Here is a 23,861-nt window from a genome sequence, read left to right on the forward strand (position 1 = left end):
AAAAGACACTTGAGCAGTCTGGTTATTTCATGAGTTTCAAATGCTGTGTGCCAGGAAATAGAGAAAATTACCAAACATCTGTTTCCATCTTCCCTCACCTCCATCCACTATCCGCCATCCCTGCTGGAGACTAGACCCATCCTCCCCTTTATTGTCTGAGGAATGTTCTTATCCTTAAAGTGCTATGTAAACGCATCTCCAAGCCAAGGATCCCAGCCACTGTTGCCCCTTATGTACCATTTTTTGGAACCATGTAAGAAACTCAAAGCTCTGCTTTAGTTTAGCAAGTGCTATGGCATCAAATGAAAGGCTATGCTCTGGGAACATCTCTATTGGTGTGCCTGGCCCTCTCTACTCACTTCCTCCTTTGACCCTCCTTCTATACACTCTCTAGACCAAAGCCAGAGCTTATCTGCATGATAGTTTGTCCTGGGCTTCATGGGGACTAAAGTATGTAACATGTATGTTTACCCTTGATGTCCTAGAGACTGAGAGCCACGTTTAACGAGATATGCTGTGTGCTTGTCAGCTGTGATGTCACTGTGACAAGATACTTGAGACGATCGCCTTATAAAGAGAAAAGGGTTATTTCAGTTCTTTGCTGTGGCCCCATAGCACTAGTGTGTGATAGAACAGAGATGCTCGTCTTGTGCCAACCAGGAAGCAAACAGAGACACAGGAAGTGGCTCTTGGTCACTCTCAAAACTCTACCTGCCTTCCAATAAGTCCCGCCTTCTAAAGGTTCTCCCCTATGCCCGTGGTGGCACTGGTTGGTGACTACGCTTTCTAAATGTGGACCTCAGGGGGAACAGTCAACATCCAACCTACAGTGCTTTCTTTATTGTAAATATCTAAAGTATATGTGATACTTTGGGACATGTATCACATTTAAAGAGATCAGAAGTCTTACGAAATAAGATCAGGGCTGGAGAAATGCCTCAGCAATGAAAAGCATTGGGTGTTCTTTCAGAGGGCTCAGTTCAGTGTCTAGCACTCACATGATAGCTTAGGACCTTCTATAACTCCAGTTCCGGGGTATCCAGTGCCCTCTTCTAGTCTCTGTGAACACCAGGCACATACGTGGTACATAGACACACATGCAGGCAAAACATCCATACCCATAAAATTCAAAAGATAAAAGAAATGAAACTATCTGGAGCTTTCTCCACACCTAAAAGATCCTAACTGGCAGAGAACTCTGGCTTGTAGTTATTCCATCTATAGTTTCTACTTTGGAATCCAGTTTAATAATGTCTAAGCTAGAATGTTAATTCCCAGCCTGCCTACTGGACATTGTTGTTAAAAGTACCAAACACAGAAATGTCTTTAAAACTATGTTGGGGGCTCCACAGCAAGGTGTTAGTCAAGACATGTGAGTTAGAAGCTAGAGCCCCCATTGGCCAGCTGTATGACCTGTGTCACCAACTCCTTGCCCAGACTGTAAACAGAAGGACTCCCTCACTTGCCGCTTTAATCCTTGCCAGAGATACAGTAGAAAATAAAGCCATCGATACCGCCTCACAGTTAAAAGCTCCTTCCTTGTTTGTAACAAAAGGGGAACCCAAACTGGTTTCATCGAGTGTATGATATGGAGTTAAAAGTTTGTCATTAAAACGCTTCAGGAACCTAGCCAGCAGGTTAAGTCAAAAGGAAGGTAGCAGTCACTACGTTTACCGGGAAACCGAAAACAAAAAGACTGTTAGATGTCTAACACATTTGGGTGGCAAGTACTTATGGGAACACTGTTTAGAACTTCAAATCAACCAAGTATGGGCAGTGCGGATTCTTGCATGTCGTTCAAAGCATAGCACCAAGAAAGGAAAGCCAAAACAGCCTTGCCGTTGAAGTTGATCCGGAAGTCAGAGACGAGGAGGACAGGTAGGCCCATGGTGGGAAGAGGAACCCCAAATACTAGCAAAAGAATACTTATGTCTGGCCAGCATCCAACACAAAGGCAAAAAAAAAAAAAAAAAGAAAGTTGCATCTTTCTGGTGGTTCTCAGAGAGGTGGGCAGACCCACCAATCTCAAGGTGACTCCTAGGGATGTTGCTAGGGGTTAGAAATTTGGAGTGAGAAGATTGCAGTATCTCACTGAAGGACTGATTCCTGTCTCTTTAGCATGGATTAAGGTGAGTCCACCTAGCAGGGGTGGTTCCTTGGGCAGGTGACTGACCTAACCCAACAGCAATGTTAGGTTCTACCCAGGCCGCCATTCTGTTCTTTTGACTGCACAGTGCTCCCTTAATGGGCCTCTAATGCAAATGGCACAGGTTAAGCTGATCTCTGATTCTGTATCGACTAACTCTGTTAAAAGACAATAGATATTAGCTACACAGAACATGCAAAGTCAGTACTCCAGGCAATTACGTTAGCTAAACACCAAGAGCTCTGTCTTGGATAATGTCTCTAGTTATTAAGTCAGATAGTTACACTTCATAAATGGATGGATTATGTGACGGTGTAAGTAGATCATGATAAATAAAGATGATTTTTCTGTGATTATGACTGATGTCAAGGAGCCCCAAATCTTCTTCTTCCCTAAGGGAAGAAGAAAACAATAGCAAGATTCCACCATCTGCTGTCATTCTGACCAAGGCTGAATTCCAAGGAGGAGGAGACCAACTTCAGGACGCTCACCCCACCCAACCATCATTGTCTGTGGTTAAAGCAAATTAGGCCTCAGTAGATGAAGTCACAGGCCCAGACATGTTTGATTTGAATGATGAAATATTATAAATGGGTTCTTAACTGACTTATTTTAAAAGTGGGCTGTCCAGCAAACTGTCAACCTCTTCGCCTCTCTCACCCCACCTTAAACACTCGTCCATTTCATTTCCTTAGATTTCCTGCTTAACCCCAGGAAACAGGAATTTTCCAGACCCGCTTAAAAGACAAAAGGTCACAAGGCTGGAATCTGTCTTCTCGGGGACTTCCTTTATTTACTGAACAGTTTAAATGGTTTTCCTGCTTCTGAGTTTTTGTCCTAGTATCAGTAGAATATGGCTGGCTCAACAGAAATAGAATACTAGAAAGATAGTCTTTAAATATATGCCAGCAATATAGACAATGCAAGAGCAATAAAAAAAAATTGCAATTGAAAAACATACAATATCCAAATTTAAGGGAAAAAGCCATGAGTACCCGCAGCCGACTCAAGAAACTTGTTATAAACAAATCTGTGAGCAGAGAATATAATTTAGTAGTAAAGCAACTGTGTGGTGTGCACAGGGCATATTTCTGGTTTTAATTCTCTGCAACACATATGCCCACACTACTTCACAAACACATATACCACACACCCATACCTACAGACACACACACACAAACCATACATATATCTACTCCATATACACACATACCACATACAAATACCTACACATAAACCACACATATCACACACACACCTACCACACACACATATACCACAGATACCACATACACATACCTACACATACACACCTTATACACACACATACTACACACATGCCTTCCACACATACACACCACCTACACACATATAAACACACACCACACACGCAGACCACAGACACGTATGCCATACCACATATACACAAACATAGTCACATACACACAGATATACCACACACACAATTCTAAAGTTTAAGAGAAACTAAACATCATTAAGCTCAAATACCTGAGAACTTACTCTCTGGTAAATTGTAAAACAAGACAGTTTTATAGAAATAAATATATAACTGACATAATTTGTGTAGATACATATATGCATAAACATATACATAGAAATAAAATAGATATAAACAATGTAGCCCCAGAAAACAAACCCGTTAAAGGCTAGGATGGTATCTACTCAAACTTTAGTCTGTAATTCCATAGATCGGAAGTTTCCAAGCCTAGAATCATCTCCGAAGGTTAAAAACAAAAACAAACAAACAAACAAGCAAAAAAAGCCGGTGTCTAAATCACTCCGAACATTCAGACTTAGTTGCTGTGAGGTATTGCCTAGATGTTCGTTTTCAAAAGTTTCTCACATGTATCTAAAATTGGACAGACAAGGAAGGTTAGCAAACAGCTGTAATCCAAGCACTTAGGAGGAAAAGTCAGGAGACTCAAGAGTTCAAAGTCTTTCTTAACAATTCAGAGAGTTTGAGGACAGCCTAGGCTACAAGAGATCTTGTCAAAAAATGATAGATAGATAGATAGATAGATAGATAGATAGATAGATAGATAGATAGATACCAAAAAAAGGCAATCCTGTGGACATTGCTTTGGCTATCATTAAATATTAGGATTATTGCACCTTTAAGGACCAACCATCTGAGCTGGGTGAGATAGGTCAGCACCAGGTAAGCATGATGCCTCTGTTACCCACCAAAAAGCATTGTTTTGGTCACCATCATGCACAAAGATGGGACCCCAGGAGGACATCACCTGAGACATTTTAGCTCCATGATTAGGATAAGCACGTTCTCTTGTTCACACAATGATACAATTAAGTAACGTTTTTCCAGAACATACCCCCAGCACTATGCCACACAGAACTACAATTACGCAATGACTGTGGTCTTCCTGGATAGACATAAGAGAATCAAAGACAGTTTATTTTAGCAGCATGGTTGAAATTTGCTTTCCTTTCACGCGGCAGTGAAAGAGACTTGATCCTAAAACTTTTAGAACCAACTAATGACAAACTGCACAGGGAGATTTACAAGAGACAAGGGATTACTAAAGGAAGGGTCTGAAAAAAAAACATTTCCTTTTTAAAGTAAAACAAGAGTGCTTCATAGACCAGTTTCCTGTTTTGGCTCTAATCAGGTACTTGGTGGTGTAAACAAACCAAAAGTATTATTACAAAGTTCTGTTAGTTTGAAGTCTAACATGGATCCCAGAGGGCTAATACCAATGTGGCAGCAGACTACATTTTCTCCCCTGGTTCTGGGGTAAATTTTGTGGCCTTTTCCAAAAGGCTGTCCAGTCCCTAATTCTTGCCCCCCCCCACCCCTCATCTACCTTCAAGCAGGCTGCTTGGGCTACCAGCTCCCTCTCTCCTGGTTCTCTTTTCCAGTTAAAAAAGTCATCTTTCTCTGATTGGTTTGTTTTTGTTGTTGTTGTTGGTTTGTTTTGCCTTTCTCTTCTACTTTTAAAGACTGACTCTTGTGATTTTAGTGTGAACACAAGGGTCTTCCCTACTTTTATCTTAAATGATGTGCAACTGTATTTCATCCACCCCTTAATTTCCCTTTGTCACATGACCTAACATAGTTACATAGCAACAACAATGCAAAGACAAGTCAAACTAGATTGGCCCTCACATAGCCGCCAGTGAACACCCAGCTCTCAGTTCCTTCAAGACTGACAACTATGTTTCAAGTCCAAGGACTATGGATATAAGCATCCTTGGATGGGAGGAGGCGGGGCGTTAGTCTGCCTTACTATATTAAAATGTTGCTTCCTTAAAAAAAAAAAAGTGGGGTGAAATCTTCATCTATTACATGAAATTTGGAATGCTCATTCCAGTGCATCTGGTTTTCACCATCATCTATGCTTTTATTTTTGAAACTATTCTATTATTCATAATAATGCATATTGTGTAGCCTACTGTGGGTATATGTGAATGACCATGCTAGTAACTCAGTGGAGATCAGAGGTGGCAGGTGCCCCTGGAGCTAGAGTTACAGGTAGTTGTGAGCCGCCCAACATGGATGCTGGAAATTAAACTAGGAAGGTCAACTGTCAACTTTGAGGTATGTGCTCTTAACCCAGGATCCTCAACCTGTGGGTCATCTATGACCATTGGAAAACACAGGTATTTATGTTACAGGTCATAACAGTGGCAAAGGTACAGTTATGAAGTAGCAACAAAAATAATTTTATGGTTGAGTGTCACCACAACATGAGGTACTGTATTAAAGGGCCATAGCATTAGAAAGGCTGAGAATCATTGTCTTAATCAATGAGCCATCTCTCTTGCCTCCATATGCTTTTAAATTATCAGCTCTTTATACTTAGATCAACCCCATGATTGACAGTATCATCGCACTGAACTGTCTTGAATGCCATACTCTTTCTTATATGTGACAAAACTCATACTGAACTGTTGAGTTCTGGATTGCAAAAGAGGGTTTATTTTCAAACGTGCTTCATGTCTTTGTTTACCGTTCAACAAACCCACACACATGTGCTAATACCTATTAAATTTTTAATCCACCTGAGAAGCTAATCAGGATCACTGTTTTCTAAAGATATAAAACAGTGATAACTGCCCAAGACATGTATTCACAAGGCAAGTATACCTTCCTCTCCTCTATAGCTGCTCCACAGCAGACATTACTAATCAACCAGGTATAACTTTAAAATCCTCCGTAGAGCTTGCTGGGTAATCAGCACTAGGAATAGCCAATCAGAGTTGGAAGATAAACTGAGCTCTGCTTTCCTGTGTAGAAAAACTTACAGCAAGAAGAGATTCTCCCAAGGCCTTTCTAGAGCTGTTGTTACTCTAAAACAAAGCACCATTGCATTCTATAAGTACTCTATGCAAGCAGTCCATAAGCACCGGGGTGGGGTGTGGGGGGAAGCAGCAAACAAAACCCACATATAATTCAACCCTCCAGAAACACATTTTCTGCCAGCTGTCTTAACATTTGCCTAGTTCTTGGTCTGTTACTGTTTTTTTTTTTTTTCCAGTTGTGATAATGTATTCTCCAAAAAACAACTTCAAGGAGAAAGGTTTTATTTAACTCACAGTTCCAGGTTACAGGCCATGGTAACAGTGAAGCCACAGCAACAGGAGCCTGCCAGGGCTGGTCATGTTGTCTCTATAGTCAGGAACAGAGAGTGGTGAACGCAAACACGCTAGCAGTCAGCTTACTTTACCCACTCTCACATGGTTCAGGATCTCCTGCCTAGGGAATGTGCCACCCACACTGACTGGGTCTGCCCACCTCTATTGACAGAATGAACATAACCCCCCCACCCCATGGACAGTTCTCAGAGGCCCATCTCCCAGATAGTTCCAGATTTTTGACAAATTAACAGTTAACACCGGTAGTCATTCACTCATTCATTCAACATATTTTTTACTGAGCATTCCTCTAGACTTCAGAGGTATAATGGTAATAAAACAGACAAAAAATTTACGTCTGCAAAGCTCAGATATATGCAAAAACATTTTTTTAAAAGTCAAATATGACATAATCTTTTTATTTTCTATTTTTTTTATTTTTATTTTTATTTTTTTGATTTTTCGAGACAGGGTTTCTCTGTGTAGCCCTGGCTGTCCTGGAACTCACTCTGTAGTCCAGGCTGGCCTCGAACTCTGGAACTCAGAAATCCGTCTGCCTCTGCCTCCCGAGTGCTGGGATTAAAGGCGTGCGCCACCACTGCCCGGCTGACATCATCTTTTTATATGTGTGGTGTGTAACTGGTTTTTTTCTGTCATAGTTTTTGGAAGCGTAGCTCTGATTTTGTCAGACTCTTGTGGTTTTTACCAACAGGCTCAACTGAGCTAAGAGCTAAGATGATTATTATGTGCTACATAGACCTCATTTGTCTTATCTTTTTATAGTTTGTTGCTGTGTGATCAAAAGAAACCCTTCACCCCCAAGTAGAGACTGTTGCAGACCACAAAAGTCTACTTAGGACACTAAAGAGAACGCTCTTTCTGTTCCAATAACCCGTTACCACATAATGTGTCCCAGCAACATAAAGCAGCTTTAAATTATAGCAAGTTGGGGAGCAAAAGGTTTATTTGGTCTACACTTCCATGTCACTGTTCATAACTGAAGGAAGTCAGGACAGGAATCTGGGGGCAGGAGCTGATGCAGAGGCCATGGAAGGATGTTGCTTACTCGCTTGCTCTTCATGGCTTGCTCAGTCTGCTTTCTTATAGTACCAAGGATCCCCTATAATGAGCAGGACCCTCCCACATAAATCACTAATTCAGAAAATGTCCTACAGGCCAATCTTTGGGAGGCATTCTCTTTATTGATGTTCCCTCCTCTCTGATGACTCTAACTTGTGTCGGATGATTCTAACTTGTGTCAGATTGACTAATCACACAATTGTCCCCTTGTCACCCTGGCACACAAACACATCAACTATCAAGCCACTACCTTTCCTTTCTTGCTGATGCCCAAGATCACACATTGATATTGTCATTATAAAACATTTTACACACTTAAAAAAAAGTCCCAGTCTTTACAAATTCAAACACTTTAAAACTTAGTCTCAAAAACAAAATAAAACAAAACAAAATAAACAAGAAAAGACAGTCTCTTTTGAAATCCAAAATCTTTTTTAAAAAAAATTCAGTCATTCAAGTGTGGGCTCCTGTAAAATTATTTATATATATATATAAAATTTAAATATTTCCTTATTTCAAGAGGAAAGAAGCAGGACACAGTCACAATCTGAACAAAGGAAAACCAAACTCCTGGTGTGTAATTAACTCAGTGTTCAATGTCTGAGATCCATTCACAGTATTCTGGGGTCCCGCTAAGTCACTTTTCTGGCTCTACCGTGTGGAACACACATAGCTTGTCTTCTAGGCTTTGGTTGACCCCATTCCACCACTGCTGCTGTTCTTGGTATCCCACGGTATTGACATCTCTGAAGTGCTGGGGTCTCTTACTGCAACTGGGCTGCACTTTCATCAATAGCCTCTCCCGGTCCTCTCTTCGGGAACCCCCAGTCCTGCTACACAGTACCAAGTATCTGCTCTCCATGACTCCTTGAAGACTTCAAAACTAGTACCATCTGGGTGACTTTTATACCACCAAGTTCAGTTGCCAGCACAAGGTGCAACTTTGACCACAGCTTCTGTGCGCTGACTCTGAGGAAATGCTTCCCAGAAGATCTCACCTCAACAGTGCTGGACTCTTCCTAATCACCACTCGTTTCTCAGCTCCAGATAACTGGCATCAATTATCCAAGCAAAACAAAAGGTTTCACTTTAGTAGTTCTGGTATCTTGTTAACTGAAGAATCTAGTTGATTCTTCAGTTGCAGCTAACCAGAACCCCAGCTTCTTAACTCAAATTAATAATGGGCTCTGATAAACCCATTAGAGGACTCCTAAACTTTCATAAGCCAGGCCTCCAATGTCTGTATTTCGCTCAACACTCTCATTTTCCAGACTCCCCCAGAAGGCTCACCAAGCATCGAACAATCAATTGCTTTTCTAGCCCAAAGCTCCAAAGTCCTTCCACAATCCATCCAAAAACATGGTCACGTCTGTCACAGCAATCTCCTACTATCCCAGTACCAATCTGTGTCTTAGGCTTATCATTGCTATGATGGAATACCATGATCAAAGCAATCTGAGGAAGGACAGGGTTTATTTGACTAACATTTCCACATCTCTCTTCATCACTGAACGAAGTCAAGACAGGATAAACAGGACAGGAACCTGGAGGCAGACACTGATGCAGAGGCCATGGTGGGGTGTGTAGTTATTAATAAATCTCAACTCGGGATTTCTTCCCCCCTTTAGACCATTTATGTTCCCAGATAAAACACACACGCAGCCTTTATATTTTTAAATATGCCTTTAGGCAGCACAATAGCTGGGCAGCTGTCTGCCCTCCATGCTGTTAGAATCAAGTTCTCTATCGATAACACTGAATTATTACTTACTATTTTCTATGTTTCGTCTGGACTGCTCTTAGCTCTGATTGGCCAGCCCACAGGGCCACATTTTCTTTATTCCTACCCCATGGTGGTTCTCTCTCTCTCTCTCTCTCTCTCTCTCTCTCTCTCTCTCTCTCTCTCTCTCTCTCTCTATCTCTCTCTCTCTCCCCCCCTCCTTCCCTCCCTCCCTCCCCCTCCCCTTTCTCTCCCTCCCCTTCCCTCTCCCTCCCTCCCGCCTCCATGTTCTTCTTCATCCATGGCTGCTTCTCCTTCTCCTTTCCTCTTCACAGTCTCTCTTCTCTCTACCCCAAGCTCTGGAAAACTCAACCACGCCTATCTCTCTGCCCAACTATTGGCTGCCAGCATCTTTATTCACCAATCAGAATTAACTTGGGGTGGGTCCGAGGCTATGTGCAGACTCCAGATCGTGGAGGCCAGCACTTAGCCTTACAATAAACAGTAAAAGACAAGACCTCAACATGGGTATTGTTCCTTTTGGCTTGCTCAACCTGCTTTCTTATGGAACCCAGGACCACCAGCCCAAGAGTGGCACCACTCACAATGGCGTGGACCTTCCCACATCAATCACTAACTAAGAAAATGCCCCACAGGCGTGCCTGCAGCCCAATCTTATGGAGGCATTTTGTCATTTGAGGCTCCCTCCAATCTAATGATGCTAGCTCATCTCAAGTTGACATAAAAGCATCCAGCACAGTTACCAGCTCATCAGATTCTGGGGTGTCCTTCATTTAGCTGGGCAATCTCTCTTAGCTTTCTTTCAAAGCCAGTTTGATTTTTGCCACTGAAAGCTTGTTGAATCATTCTTGTTCATTTCCGTACTGATACTGAGTGCTCACTAGAAGTTCTGACAAAGCTGTAATGTGAAATGTCTACCTAATTCCCTGTATGCGTTCTTATAGCGTGGTGGTTGGGTTTGAAGATCCTAGGTCTAAAATTCCTAAGTGCAAGGTACTTCACCTCTATGACATAGCCTATGAGGTCACACAGGGTCAACTTCAGCATAGTCACAGGTGTCTGATCCAAGGAGAAACCTGAATCCCACCTTCTGGGAGCAGGAGGGACAGCATCACAGTTTTCAGGGGAGGGTCTAGTACAGCAGCAACATCTGGGAAATCTCCACATACTTGGTTCTCTCTTTACCTACATCTGCATGGTCAAAGTCAAGACGAGAAACCACTCAGCCCCCATAATTGAATAGCTAATTCCTCTCTTACATAGGTACATACTTTGAAATATTGGTTGATTAAACAGCTTGAACAAGGTTATTCCTTGCAAATTCTCAACAAAATCTGCCAGAAGAAACAACATTTCCTGTGTATGAGTTCTGGAAATAACCATTAATGTTGGCGTATAAAGCTAAAATTTTGCTGGCTAATGCTTTAACGTTAGGAAGGTTTGCCAGATAGATTTCAGATAACTGAGGACTGTCCAGGTATCCTGTTAGGAAGAAAAGTACATATCTTATCCTACCCACTTAGTCTTATCAGTAAGGAGGGTGGGAAGAGGAGGAGGAGGAGGAAGAGGAGGAGGAAGAAGAAGGGGAGGAGGAGGAGGAGGAGGAGGAAGGGGAGGAGGAGGAGGAGGAAGGGGAGGCAGAGAAAAAGGGAGAAGATAAAAAAGGCCAGATTAGAATTTAGAGGAGTTGTTTACTAAGCTCAATACACTAGGAACTAACTAAGCACATCTTCCAACAACACCATGTTTTAACTGATAAACTCAACCTATGAAATATGAGCTATCTGTGCACGGCAGGCTCAACATTTTGAACTTGGCCGAACTCTTTGTTTTGAAAAGAAAGGACCAAAAGATGGAACAGATAGAAGAAATTGCAAAATTACAAACTGGCAAAGGTGAGCCCTGTTTTGTTCCTTCTTTGCTTCCCACCCTCACCTCCCATTGTCCCACCCCTTACACCACCCACCCAGCTTCGCTTTGTTTTTGACTGAGCTATTCAGAGACGAGGGATGCTCTGCCTAGTATCAGCAGCTCACTCCTCTGGCTTTGTCAACCCCACAGTATTCTCCAGGTACCGTAATTGTACAGACTATATGATAGTAGGTTAAACACCCACCCTTTAAAAAAATAATCTCTGGTGATTTATATTGTAAACTCGACAGACTCTGGAGTCACCTTGGAGATAAATCTCTTGGCATTATGTACATTAGGTTAATCGGGGTGAGAGGATCTACCCTAAATGGCAGCATCACGCTACAGAAGCTGGAGACCCCGGCTGCATAAAAAGGAGAAGATGAGCCCAACACCAGCATCCCTGAGTTCTTCCTGACTGTCTTAGAGTTTCCATTGCTGAGGAGGGACACAGTGACCAAGGCTTACAGTTTCAGAGGTTCAGTCCATTATCATCCTGGTGGGAAACATGACAGCATCCAAGCAGACAGGATGCTGGGAGAGCTGAGAGTTCTACATCTTGATCCAAAGGCAGCCAGAAGACACTGACTCTTCCACAATGGGTGGAGCCTGAGCTAACCTCCAAGTCCCACCCCCATTGTGACACACTTCCTCCAACAAGACCACGCCTCCTAATTGTACCACTCTCTGTGGGGCAAGTGTATGCAAACCACCACACTGACTGTGAGCACGATGTCATCAATCACCTCAAGCCTGGCAGCCATGACTTTACTACCATACTGGGCTATACTCTCAAACTGTGAGCCCTTGGGCTAGGAAGATAACAGCCCTCCAGGATCGTGCAAACTGAGGGTTTCACTACTGAGATAGCATCTGCTTTCTCATCAGGGCTTTTAGGGATGTTTTCTTCTCAGAGAAGTCCAGAGACTTGGAGAAGAGTCTTGCAGGCACAACATAATGCACAGATTAGGATGCATTTAGTGAAAACTATAAGTGATGAGGGATATAGTGGAGAACGCAAAGAGGAACACGTCTTGCCCTCATGATATAACTAATTATTGTGAGGGTATGTCATTATCATGGGTAACAGAAAATGTAAGGCAAATGTCTTAAAGTTTCGACCAATTCAAATCCCACTCACATTGCTCATTCTTACACAAACCAAAGTCGGAGGTAGGCAGTTTACTCATCTAGTTTAAAAGTCAAGGGTCAGCTGCAGCATGAGCTGGTATAGAGTCTTAAGTCACTAAGTGACCTGGTTCCTCAAATTTTTACCCTGTTTACCTTCCTTTGTATTTATTATCATGGACAGATTCTGAAGTCAGCAGAATTACTCCCTCAACTGCTTTGGATGTACCTCATCAGTTCAAAAATCTCTCTCTCTCTCTCTCTCTCTCTCTCTCTCTCTCTCTCTCTCACACACACACACACACACACACACACACACACACACACACACACACAACTTCACAGCTACTCCGAGCCAGCAGAATGTGGTTCTCTGACCGGACAGGCCTAAGTCACACACTCCTTGTTGGTTCTGGATTAGAACCAATACCAGGAGAAGCCATGGCAAGTGGGTCAGTCTCTAGAAGAGATGGAGATTCTGATAAAGAGAACAGAAATGGATATCAGCCACCAAACCCTTTAGTTGTTGACCACTTCAGTGTCCCTGGGGAACAAACAGTCTTTGCTCCCTATTCGGGGAAAAGTACAAACAGAAAGTCTACAGAGGTCATTTCTGTCCTTCCTGGTGCCTCTCAAAAGACTATCAAAGGGGATTCAGTGGCCTAGAGACACATCCCCTGTCCGCATTCCTTTTCCTTTGCTCTCAACATCCTACACGTTCTGTAGTTTTCCCACTAGCTCACTGAACATAGTACTATCCAGGCCCCGCCCACATCCCAACCCCGGCTCACCTCCCGGCTATCTGGCCCTGACTTATGGTGCCTCGGCTTCCTTTGATCCATTACTCTCAGCGTGGAACTTTCCTCCCTGTTTTCTAAGCTTTCCTGTCTCTCAAGTTTCCCTTCATCGATTCACTCAATCTACATAATGAAGCCTACATAATTTTGCTAACCGGTGGCCCTAGGAGAGACTTGGAGGCAGAAGACTGTTTTCATTTATGCGGGTAGGAAACACTCAGAACGTCTTTGCCTCCACTTCTGCCATCCGATCATGCTACACACTCTGTAGTTTCGGACTGTGGTAAAAATGTGAGACCAGATGAAGCTACGGGCTGGGCGGCGGCAGGATTTGACTTACCGTGCTATCGAGGGGGGCTGGAGTCCAGCCCGTTAGTGGTAGAGCTTGCCTAGCATGTGCTCACAAGGCCTTATTTGACCTCTGGACATCACAAAAGACGATGCAAAGAGCAAATAGGCACGAAGTAAATGAGAAAGATGGGGAAAGATAAAATTGTTTGTGAAGCAGACAGAACATTAGATAAAACCGTGCCCCTGAAGGAAGCCAAGAACTAAAGAGAAACGGATGGATTCGGAATCCCACGCGGCACAGTGAAGGCTCCTTAGGGGTAACCCCTAAGCAGTGAACTGCAGAAGAGCAGGCATTGCCCCACAAGACAACCACGTGGCCAGAAGGTCTACAGAGTCTCAGAACCTCAAGAGGACAGAGGGAAAGTCTTTCTCGTTTGAAGTCGGCCTGGGTGGCTCTGCTCGAGCAACCAGAATTAAGTAAGGGCGCTGTGTGCGTACCTTGGCTGAACCTGCTAAGCATCTTTCTGTGAAACGCTTAAGTCAGAAAAGGAATCACTGCCAGGAGCATTTTGCTGTTGTAACCGCAGTTAATGCAAGTTTCTAATCCTCTGCTCTTCAACCGTGGGAGAGAAATTTGATGCGGAGAGGAGATCAAAGCCAACTTGTTGACTTTCGTAAGAGTTCAGGCTGCTGCCCAAGCAACCTGATTTATACAACCTATCTGTTTTTGGTGTGACTCATCTCTTCTTTGATCCCTTTCCCTTATTTTCTGCCTTCTTTCAGATTACATGGATATTTCTATGATTCTCTTTACTCCTTTGGGTGGCCTATTTGCTAGGACTATTTGTATTGTTTAGTATTGGCGATTGTTTTTGGGTTTATCCTAAACATACTACAGTCTACCTTAAATGAAAATGTATCACTGTATAAGTAGCCAACAACCTCTAACAGACCCTTTCTTCTCTCACCTCGAGGCTTTTCTGAAGTGATTGTCACACACTCTAATATTACATTTTACATTAGGTTATAAACTCTATAGACACAATACATTGTATACATGTTCAGAGTTACCTTGTTAATCTACCCAAATACCTTTGAAACCAGTTATCTTACCAATCCTTTTACATTTACCTGCAAAAAAAATCTATAAACCAGCTCTTACTCCTATTGTTGGCAATGGTTTCTCCCTATGCTCACTTTCCTCTGGTGAGAAGGAATTGTTTTCTATCATTGCGTGTACTTCAGTTCTTCTGTGATGAATTTTTTTTTTCAGTATTCATGTGAGATTTCACCTTCAGTTTTGAGGGCATTTTCACTGGGTTTTGAAATCTAAGTTTTTTTCTTTCAGTAAAGATAATGCTCTATTATGAACTCTGTTAAATTGCTTTTTCCTTTCTTCCTTCCTCCCTTTCTTTCTTTCTTTCTTTCTTTCTTTCTTTCTTTCTTTCTTTCTTTCTTTCCTTGTTTAGTTGTTTTCAATATAGGGTTTCTCTGCATAGATCAAACTGACATTCAACCTGGAGATCCATATGTCTCTTCCTCCTGAGTGCTGGCAGTGAAACCTGCACCACTACCACCCAGCAACTTATTTCTAACAAGATGTTTGACCCCATTCTTACTTACTCTTTCCTGCTCTGTATGTACTCCAGTGATTTGCTGTTCAACTGCTTTTTCAAAAGATTTATTTATTTTTAAGTGTGTGTGAGGTTGCCTGCACACAGGTATGTGTACCATGTGTGTGCCTAGTACCCAGATGTCAGAAAAGGCCACCACATGCCCTGGCATTGGAGTTACAGATGGTTGTGAGTTGTGATATGGGTGCTAGGAACTAAACCTAGGTCTTCTGCAAGAGCAACAAGTGCTCTTAAACACTGAGCCATTGTCCCAGCTCCTCTTCAGATGCTTCTTGGTTTTCATTGTTAGTAATTTATATTCCCTAGTGTCCTTCCGTGGTTTTTGTTCTTAGAATTTGGCAATTTAGTTTTCGTGCCTTTTGGAAATTTTCTTCTGGTTGTTTATTAATACTCTTGCTGACCCTCTTTGCTAGGGACTCTACGTACACACATTAGGTCATTGAAAACTGTCCTACAGGTCACTAAAGCTCAACCCGTCTTTCCTGGCCTCTCTCCATGCATTTTACTTGGATGGTTTCCACTGCTACATATTTATTTACTCTTTCATCTTGCAGAACTGAGTAGATTATATTTCTGTGGAATGCTGTCTATCGGCAGAGACATTGAGCATAGGATAGAGCCTGTGATTGGACAGTGGAAAAAGAAGGCGGGCTGAGAGTTTTAAGCAGAGGACAGAGAGACAGAGACACAGAAAGGGAGACGGAGATGAGGAGACAAGATGGAACCCACAGGAGAGGAAGAGGAACCAGAACCATGCAGTCCTGGGAGCCATAAGTATTGGGGATTTCTGAGATAGATGATTAAATAAGTAGGGTGCATTTGCCCCATCTAGGGGTGCAGCTTGTGTTTATATTAACTGAGTCTTAAGTTCTTTGTGTGGGCGTTTTGTGGGTTGAGAATTTACTGATATACATCTGACTGATAAATTACAAGCCTCTAGAGTTTTGATTTTGCCAGGTTAAGTGGATTTGTGACAGCTAACCACAGGGGGTGAGTGGCTGGGAATTTGAGCAGGATCCACAACAAGAGTTGGACAGCCACCGCATGGGGACCATAGAGACCTTGGGGGCGGGGAAATTGCTATACTAGAACATAGCCAGCACCAGCATGGGTGCTTTTTTATATTTCATGTAACATATTTCATCTCAGACAATTAGAATTTTCAATTCTACATATTCCATTTGGCTTACCTTGTATTTCCTATGCATGCTAAATCCTTTCTCTACCTTTTCTGTCACATGAACAAGTGGAAAGTGGCTATCACTGTTAACACCCTTGTTACTAATCTCTCTTCTTGGTTGACCTGTCCCTACTGACTTACTTTTACCTTCTTATCATTATGGATTTAATTTTCCTAGTAAATTTTTATTTGATCCCAATCAGTATGAATTTTCTCTCAGTATTCCTGAGCTTTGTCCTGAGATGTAGGCCTGCTATTTGGAAATTATTAAATCCTTACAAGACCGGCTAGTATAAGCTTAATTGGGGTTAGCAAAAACCTTGGGAGCTAAGTTTGTTCCATTATTATAAAGCAATACCTCAGAGTACTCCACCATTACTCCATGGATCAGAACACAGCTCCAGGCATTAGAACTGCAGGTCATAATCCCGTGGGGTCACATGACTGAACATGGAAGTTATGAAAAACTGGGTGAGGATTTATAAAAAGGTCTCTGAATGCTTCGCAATAAAAAAAGTTAATTCAAACCAAATGCAAAGTGGATCTGAGACGTTTATAGCAGTGTTTATCCATGTTGTATTATTCACCAATATTGCGATGAAATTACAATTTCACTACATCCTTGGTTTTGAGTACCCAACATGCATTGCACAGGTTATCACATCATGCACTGCCAGTGCTGGCTGCCTGACATATCTGTGCAGATTCAATTGTATGTTAAGAACTGAAACTTTTTTTCCTGGAAATGCAACTGTTTCTGCTTCTATAGAAGTGTAACACTTAAGTGCAGAAAGCAAAAACATTTAATATTGTCCTACTATCATCTCTCAGTGCATATCAAGTTAGTTTATCTCTGGGTTGTTTGGGTTAGAATATTTGATTTTTAAATTTGCAACTTAAAGCCATCTGTAGTGATGCATGCCTTTGATCCCAGCACTTGGGAGGCAGAGACAGGCAGATCTCTGTGAGTTAGAGGCCAGTCTGCATAGAGGTCTATGCAGGACAGCGGCGGCTACATATAGAAACCCTGTCTCAAAAAAGCAAACAAAAAAACAAAAGGTTGCAAATTGAGTCCCAGGCTTGAGTTCCATAAAATGTTGTTAACCGAGTTTAGTATTGGATTAAGATAGGATTTTCCACAGCTTCTAAAGTGCGTCTAAATATACTGCTATTTTGATTCTATGTGTTTATGGGAAATGACACTCTCAGCCCTGATGATTATAAAATTAAAATATCACCCAGCTCTGAAAACTATGGAATAAGCTCCATGTCCTATAATATCAAATATTTCTCCCAGGTTAGCACGCCCATTGCACTGGTATGCAAACTTGCTTGGTAATAAAAAGTATATGTATACTGAAAAGTCATTTTTAAATAATAGTTTAATTACTTGTTAATAATAAGTGTTAGACTTATGCACATAGTTTATGCATCTGTATACTTGTGGTTGTGTAAAAATTGATTCGACAAAACGGGGTCTCAAGCAGAAAAAGTTTGAGGCCTTCAATGAGGAGATGCATCTTCTTTGGCTGGTGGGGAATGAAACTCCTTCCCTACCCCCCCCCCCCAGAAGCTTAATTTGCTCCATTGGAATGCATCTTTTTTCCAGTTTCACCTAATTGCCCTGCACAGCAACTGATACTCAGGAGACCCTCTGTAGTCTCCTGACTATCATGACATGTAGTCTCTGGATTTTGAGTATACGTAGCATTTTCGACTCTAGTATTATGTCCTGCTAATTTGGCCATGTTGGTCTTCTTAAAGTCTCAATATATCTCTATAGTTCATTGGTGGTCTGGGTCTGTGTGGTAGTTTGACTAGAAATGGCCCACACTGATTCACTTGTTTTGAGTGCTTAGCCCATAGGGCGTGCCACTGTGAGAAGGTGTGGCACTGTGTATTGGAGTAGGTGTGGAGTAGGTGTTGGAGGAAGTATGTCACTAGGGGGTGGGCTTTGGTGCCCAGGCTCAGTAGCTCACTGCTGCCTGCAGATCCAGATGTGAAATTCTCAGCTCCTACCCCAACAACGCATCTGCTTGTACCTACCATGCTTCCTGCTGTGACGATAATGGACTAAACCTCTGAAACTGTAAGCCAGCCCCAATGAAATGTTTTCCTTTATAAGAGGTACCTTGGTCATGGGGTCTCTTCACAGCAACAGAAATCTTGACTAAGACAGTCTGCCAAGGTTTCATCTTCCTGTCTTCCACCTTCCCAGCAAGTTGGAATCCCCATGGGGATAGCCTCTGCTTATTGTTCCTCAGTAATAACCATTTGTGCTGCCTCAAGGCCAGCCTCTAAGAACCTTTGATTCAGATATTTGCTCCAGTGCTTCCCTTGTACCAGATAAGAATCATGGGTATTTCTGAACAGAAAGCCAAAGTCTTGACTCTAACATTAGGTAAGGCAAGGTTCAAGGTCCAGAATTATAAAGCAAGAGAACAAGAAGAAGAAGAAGGAGAAGGAGAAGAAGGAGGAGGAGGAGGAGGAGGAAGAGGAGGAGGAGGAGGAGGAAGAAGAGGGAGAGGAGGGAGAGGAGGAAGAGGAGAAAGAGGAAGAAGAGGAAGAAGAGGAAGAAGAAACAGCAATGTTACCTTCCAGTTTTACCCAAGTAAGTGTGGGGCCCGAGGATTTAAGTTTCTTGGGTGACTTAGAAGCTGTGTGGCTCAGGGCCACACATTGAGAATCACTGTTAAACCACTCATCTAAGAATCAACAACGTTCATCAGTGAATTAGCAGCAGAGGGTGAGCCACACCAAGAATCAAGAGAAAGCCCACCAATGGTCAAACAGTCCTAGATTTATAGACAGTGCTGCTGGGCTCCAGTGGGCAATGCACAGAACAAGTTCATCTCCTCCCACAGACAAACTCAGGAAATCAACTCCATAGAAATCATACAGACTAACATCTTCTAAATTATGATTTTTTTCAATAGGAAAGAAAACTATGGAATGAGTCATGGATCTGTATGTTATCCCTGCATAGGTTGCATGCTCACCATCTCTGTATCCTTCCGGTTGTGGTATAGAAAGCTTGTTTTGTCCTCAGCCTCCCTCTGGCTACACTCAACCAATGATGGGATCAGCCTGTTTCCAGAGCAGAAACCCAAGAGGCTATGGCTCAGGATCTGCTCATGCGCTGGGTAGCGTTACAGGAGTCAAACAATTGGGAGATACCCTTTAAAGTTAATCTTCCAAATTTGGCAGGACCTATAAGCAAATGCACACAACCATAAAAGCATCTTAGATAATCTATGAACTGTTTTAATAAGAGAGAAAACTTGAAATAAGGCATGATGTATGCAACTGCTGACTGAAACATATAGATACAGCCACAGTCCTGGAGACGTGTCAGTGCAAAATTACGGACAGTAAATATGCCCAAGCGGTAAATAATATTTCATCTAGAACTCAAAGGAGAAATTTCATTACACACTCTGATATTAACTAATATTGAACTGATCATATCCCATGGAGAGACTTGACCCTGAACTTAATCTCTCACAAGGGAAAAAAAAATCAGAGAAATAAACTTCATGTGTCAGGATACATGAACAGTTACAAAGGGAAAATGATGTCACTCAAAATGACCCTTTATGAGAACCTGATCTCAAGCTGTTCCATTCGCTCTTTCAAAGTCTACTTTATGACTTCTTTCTCCTGATTAACAAATTGTACCCAGCATCCTCTATGTGTACTCCTCCAAATAGGACCTAATCATTAAACAAAACATGACTTATATATCAAAATGAGCCATGACATGCATGCTTCTTTTTTTGTATACCGTTGTAACACATAGACATTCCACACATGTTTTCTTAACATCCACTCCCTCTTTAAACACAACTACTATACTCTAAAGATTCCCTTGAAGCTTAAGTTCTATATGTAACCTATTCTCATCTAGACTTACTCTCATATACATTTAGAGAGCAAGCGAGAAGCATAAAGAGTTGGTCAAGGACAGTGGATCACCAGTAGCTAAAGTAGACGACATATTGTCTAGATCTGGCAGGATCATGACAGTCTGGCATACACAGCAGTGTCATCCTGGGACTGGACACTGACTGGTTTCTTCATCTCCCAATATATCCCTGACTGGCCTAGAGCTTGCTACGTAGACCAGGCTGACCTAGAACTCACACAGATCCGCATGCTTCTCCTTCTCAAGGGCTGGAGTTAAGGAGGTGTGCCACCCTACCTGACCCATCATTTGCTTTCTTATTTACGGTAATTCCATGATTTGCAACCTTGGTGGATTCATGTGAGCCTATGTCCTTATCCAAAACCACAGGAACATAATATAAAATTGGTACTACTAGTTGAACTGTAGACTTTTAAAGCTAAGTAGAACCTGAGCAATAAACTCTACTTAAATTCATCTCAAACCAAGTCGATAACTTACCAAAGCTTCCGTAAACAGAGACAGAGGCTAAACAACATATGGTCCTCTTATTCTGGCTCTACATAAAGAATTTAGTGCATCCTTGTCCTGCCCAACAGGGCATTAAACAGGGGCCCAGGGAGATCACCTGAAAGAGAAGATGGGGGAACAGGCGAACGTGAAGGAAAGACGACCTGTCTATAGTCTGATCAGATCACCATCTTTACTTTTGCACACACAGGTTATAAACACACAAAGGCAGGATGTGGGGAAGGGGATGACGCAGGAATGTGGGTGTTCAGGGGGAATACAGATTGTTCAGGGGGAGTACAGATACCTTCCAGAACAGAGTGTCAGCTGGGTGAAGGTTGAGGGGACAGACCACTATGACTCTGCCTATGATTCACTTGTCTTTATCTAAGTTGGTACTATCCACCAAGGTTACCTATCTACAAGGTCTATGAGTAGCCAGGCTTGGCAGCCTTCCACCAAAGCTGTTTGTTTACAATAACTTCCAGCTATCTGTTTCAGTGTATTTCCACAGAGACCCAAGACTTGGTGCTAGCAGGCATGTATGTCAGGCCTATTGCTGATTTTAGGTGTATGGCTGATTTTAGGCCTTCAGTGTATAAGCAGGGCTGCTCCTGATACATCCTTATGCCCAAAGAGGAGATGAGACAAATGGCCAGCCGGCTATGCTCCCAGTTACACTTGGGCATTTTTTTGTGTCAGCCTAAAGTGTTCATCTGCTCTTGCTGACTTCAGTTGGAGGACAGAAGGAATCTGATGCTTTTGTAATGAGTTTACTTCCTTTTTCCATCCATCTCATCCCCTGCCTCCACAGCAAGGCCCTATTTCCACACCTGCTCCCTTGTCTGAAGCCTCCCGAGGCTGCTGTGTGGTACCAGTGGTCTTGGTCTCCATTGCTATATAGCGCGTCATATCGAAGTCTCTGGAGGATGAGGTCTATGCTCCAGTTTCCAGAAGACAGTTCCCAGGAAACCAGAGCTCTACAGTAAGTTCTCTGAGCTAAGAGGAACCTAATATATATATTTTTAAAGTTCTAGTTTGACATCAAAGAACCATTGTTGAAAGGATTTAATAGTGGAAAGAATGTGGTACTGGATCCAAACTGGACTTAAACTCCTGCCCTGCCCCTTATTTACTATGCAAGCTCAGAGAGGTTATTCAATATCTCACTTTTTTGTGTAGAATAATAAACTTGCAAGACCATGTGAAGGACTATGAAAAATATTCCCACAATGTTGGACGTGCAAAACAACATTTAAAGAATCCTTATTGTAATTTCATTGAAATATTGTTGGCTTGAGGAACAGCCAGTGGTGACTTTTGGTCCTTTCTCATTTATGATTTTACAGATGATGAAGTAGGTCATAAGAAGGTTCCAAGATAGCCCAACTCCCTCTCACAGAAGACCCAATTGGCTTTGGACCCTATTGCTCTGTGTTGGATATTGTAAGGAGGCTTCCAGGAAGTTAGAAAAAAGATAATTGTTGAAGGCTTTGCACTTATGATTCATGTCATTCTCCTGAGAGTGTATTATTAGAAGATTAGTATCCTGATTTAAAAACAAAACAAAACAAAAAACAAAAAAACAAGCCCAGTTAGGACCTCTTCTCTCTCTCTCTCTCTCTCTCTCTCTCTCTCTCTCTCTCTCTCTCTTTCTCCCCCCCCCTCCATCCCTCTTGCCCTCTGCAGAAAATGGCCCTTTGCCTTGGAATCTCAGACTCCAGACCTATGAGAAATTCCTCTCTGTCTTGTTTGTTTGTTGTTGTTTGTAGATTACTATGCCTCGGGCATCCTGATACAAAAGCAGAGACCAACGCCAGCCCCACCCTTGGGATCCAGTGATGTCCATCTCCCTACAGGACTTCAATCTGTGTACATGAAGAGAAAATATGGACAGGAAATTAAAAAAAAAAAAAACACCTGAGTATGTCAGCTTACGACATTAAGAACTGGGAATAGTGCCCTGGTGGTGGTGGCAACACCAATCCCAGCACTTAGGAGGCAAAGCAGGGGAATCTCTGAGTTCAAGGGCAACCTGGTCTACAGAGTAAGTTCCAGGACAGCCAGGGCTATACAGAGAATCCCTGTCTCAAAAAAATAAAAACAACAGCAACAGAACTAACAACCAAAAAAATCCCCATAAGAAGAATTGGAAATGGGAATTACATTCTACAAAGGCAGTTCTCAGTCTGAGGGTAGCGACCCCATTGGGGGGGGGGTCTCACATATCAAATATTTACATTACAGACTATTCACACCCGTAACAAAATTACAGTTATGAAGTAGCAATGAAATAATTATATGGTTAGGGAATCATAAGACAGGAAGAACAGTATTAAAAGGTCCCAGCATTAGGAAGGTTGAGAACTACTGTCCTACACTCTTTTTGGAACACTGTAATCTAATAACATTTAAAGTAAACTCTAAGCCTGTAGTTTTTTTAAGCACATAATTGCACAATTTATAGGAAATTGTGTGTGTGTGTGTGTTTTTTAAGCATTAACTTTTCATCCATAGCTCAACACTGTTCTTATGATGTGAGAGGTGCAGAGGTAACGACAGATTTTATTTTCTTTTACCAGGAAAGGTTCATTTCACAAATGACGTTTAACCCCATGTGTAAGGATTGCACAAAAATCCTTGCAGGCATATGTCCCAGACAATACAGTACCTATTAATTACATAATTCATCATTGTTTCTAAAATTGAATCAACTTTCCCTACCTCTTTTCCCACCGAAACACCAGACACACACTCACATGCACACACACATATATACACACACACACACACGTACACCTTAAATGGACATTTTTATGAGGTTTTCTCCAGACCTTGTTTCAGTGACCCAGATATATGGAAATCTCATTACCTACATTTAAAATGAAACATATACCTATAAGTTAATTTTAAAATCCTGAGTTA

At 42.1% G+C, this 23,861-nt stretch overlaps 1 non-coding gene across 1 annotated transcript; it reads right to left on the bottom strand.

The window, feature by feature from the left end:
* Positions 1 to 6,036: 6,036 nt before the first annotated feature.
* LOC114613770 lies at positions 6,037 to 6,162 on the bottom strand. Its single transcript, XR_003710230.1, has one exon. It is a non-coding gene; the product is annotated as a small nucleolar RNA SNORA40 (small nucleolar RNA).
* Between the last annotated feature and the right edge of the window lie 17,699 nt (positions 6,163 to 23,861).

Source organism: Grammomys surdaster, unplaced genomic scaffold, assembly GCF_004785775.1.
Source record: "Grammomys surdaster isolate TR1022 unplaced genomic scaffold, NIH_TR_1.0 126271, whole genome shotgun sequence".
NCBI lineage: Eukaryota > Metazoa > Chordata > Mammalia > Rodentia > Muridae > Grammomys > Grammomys surdaster.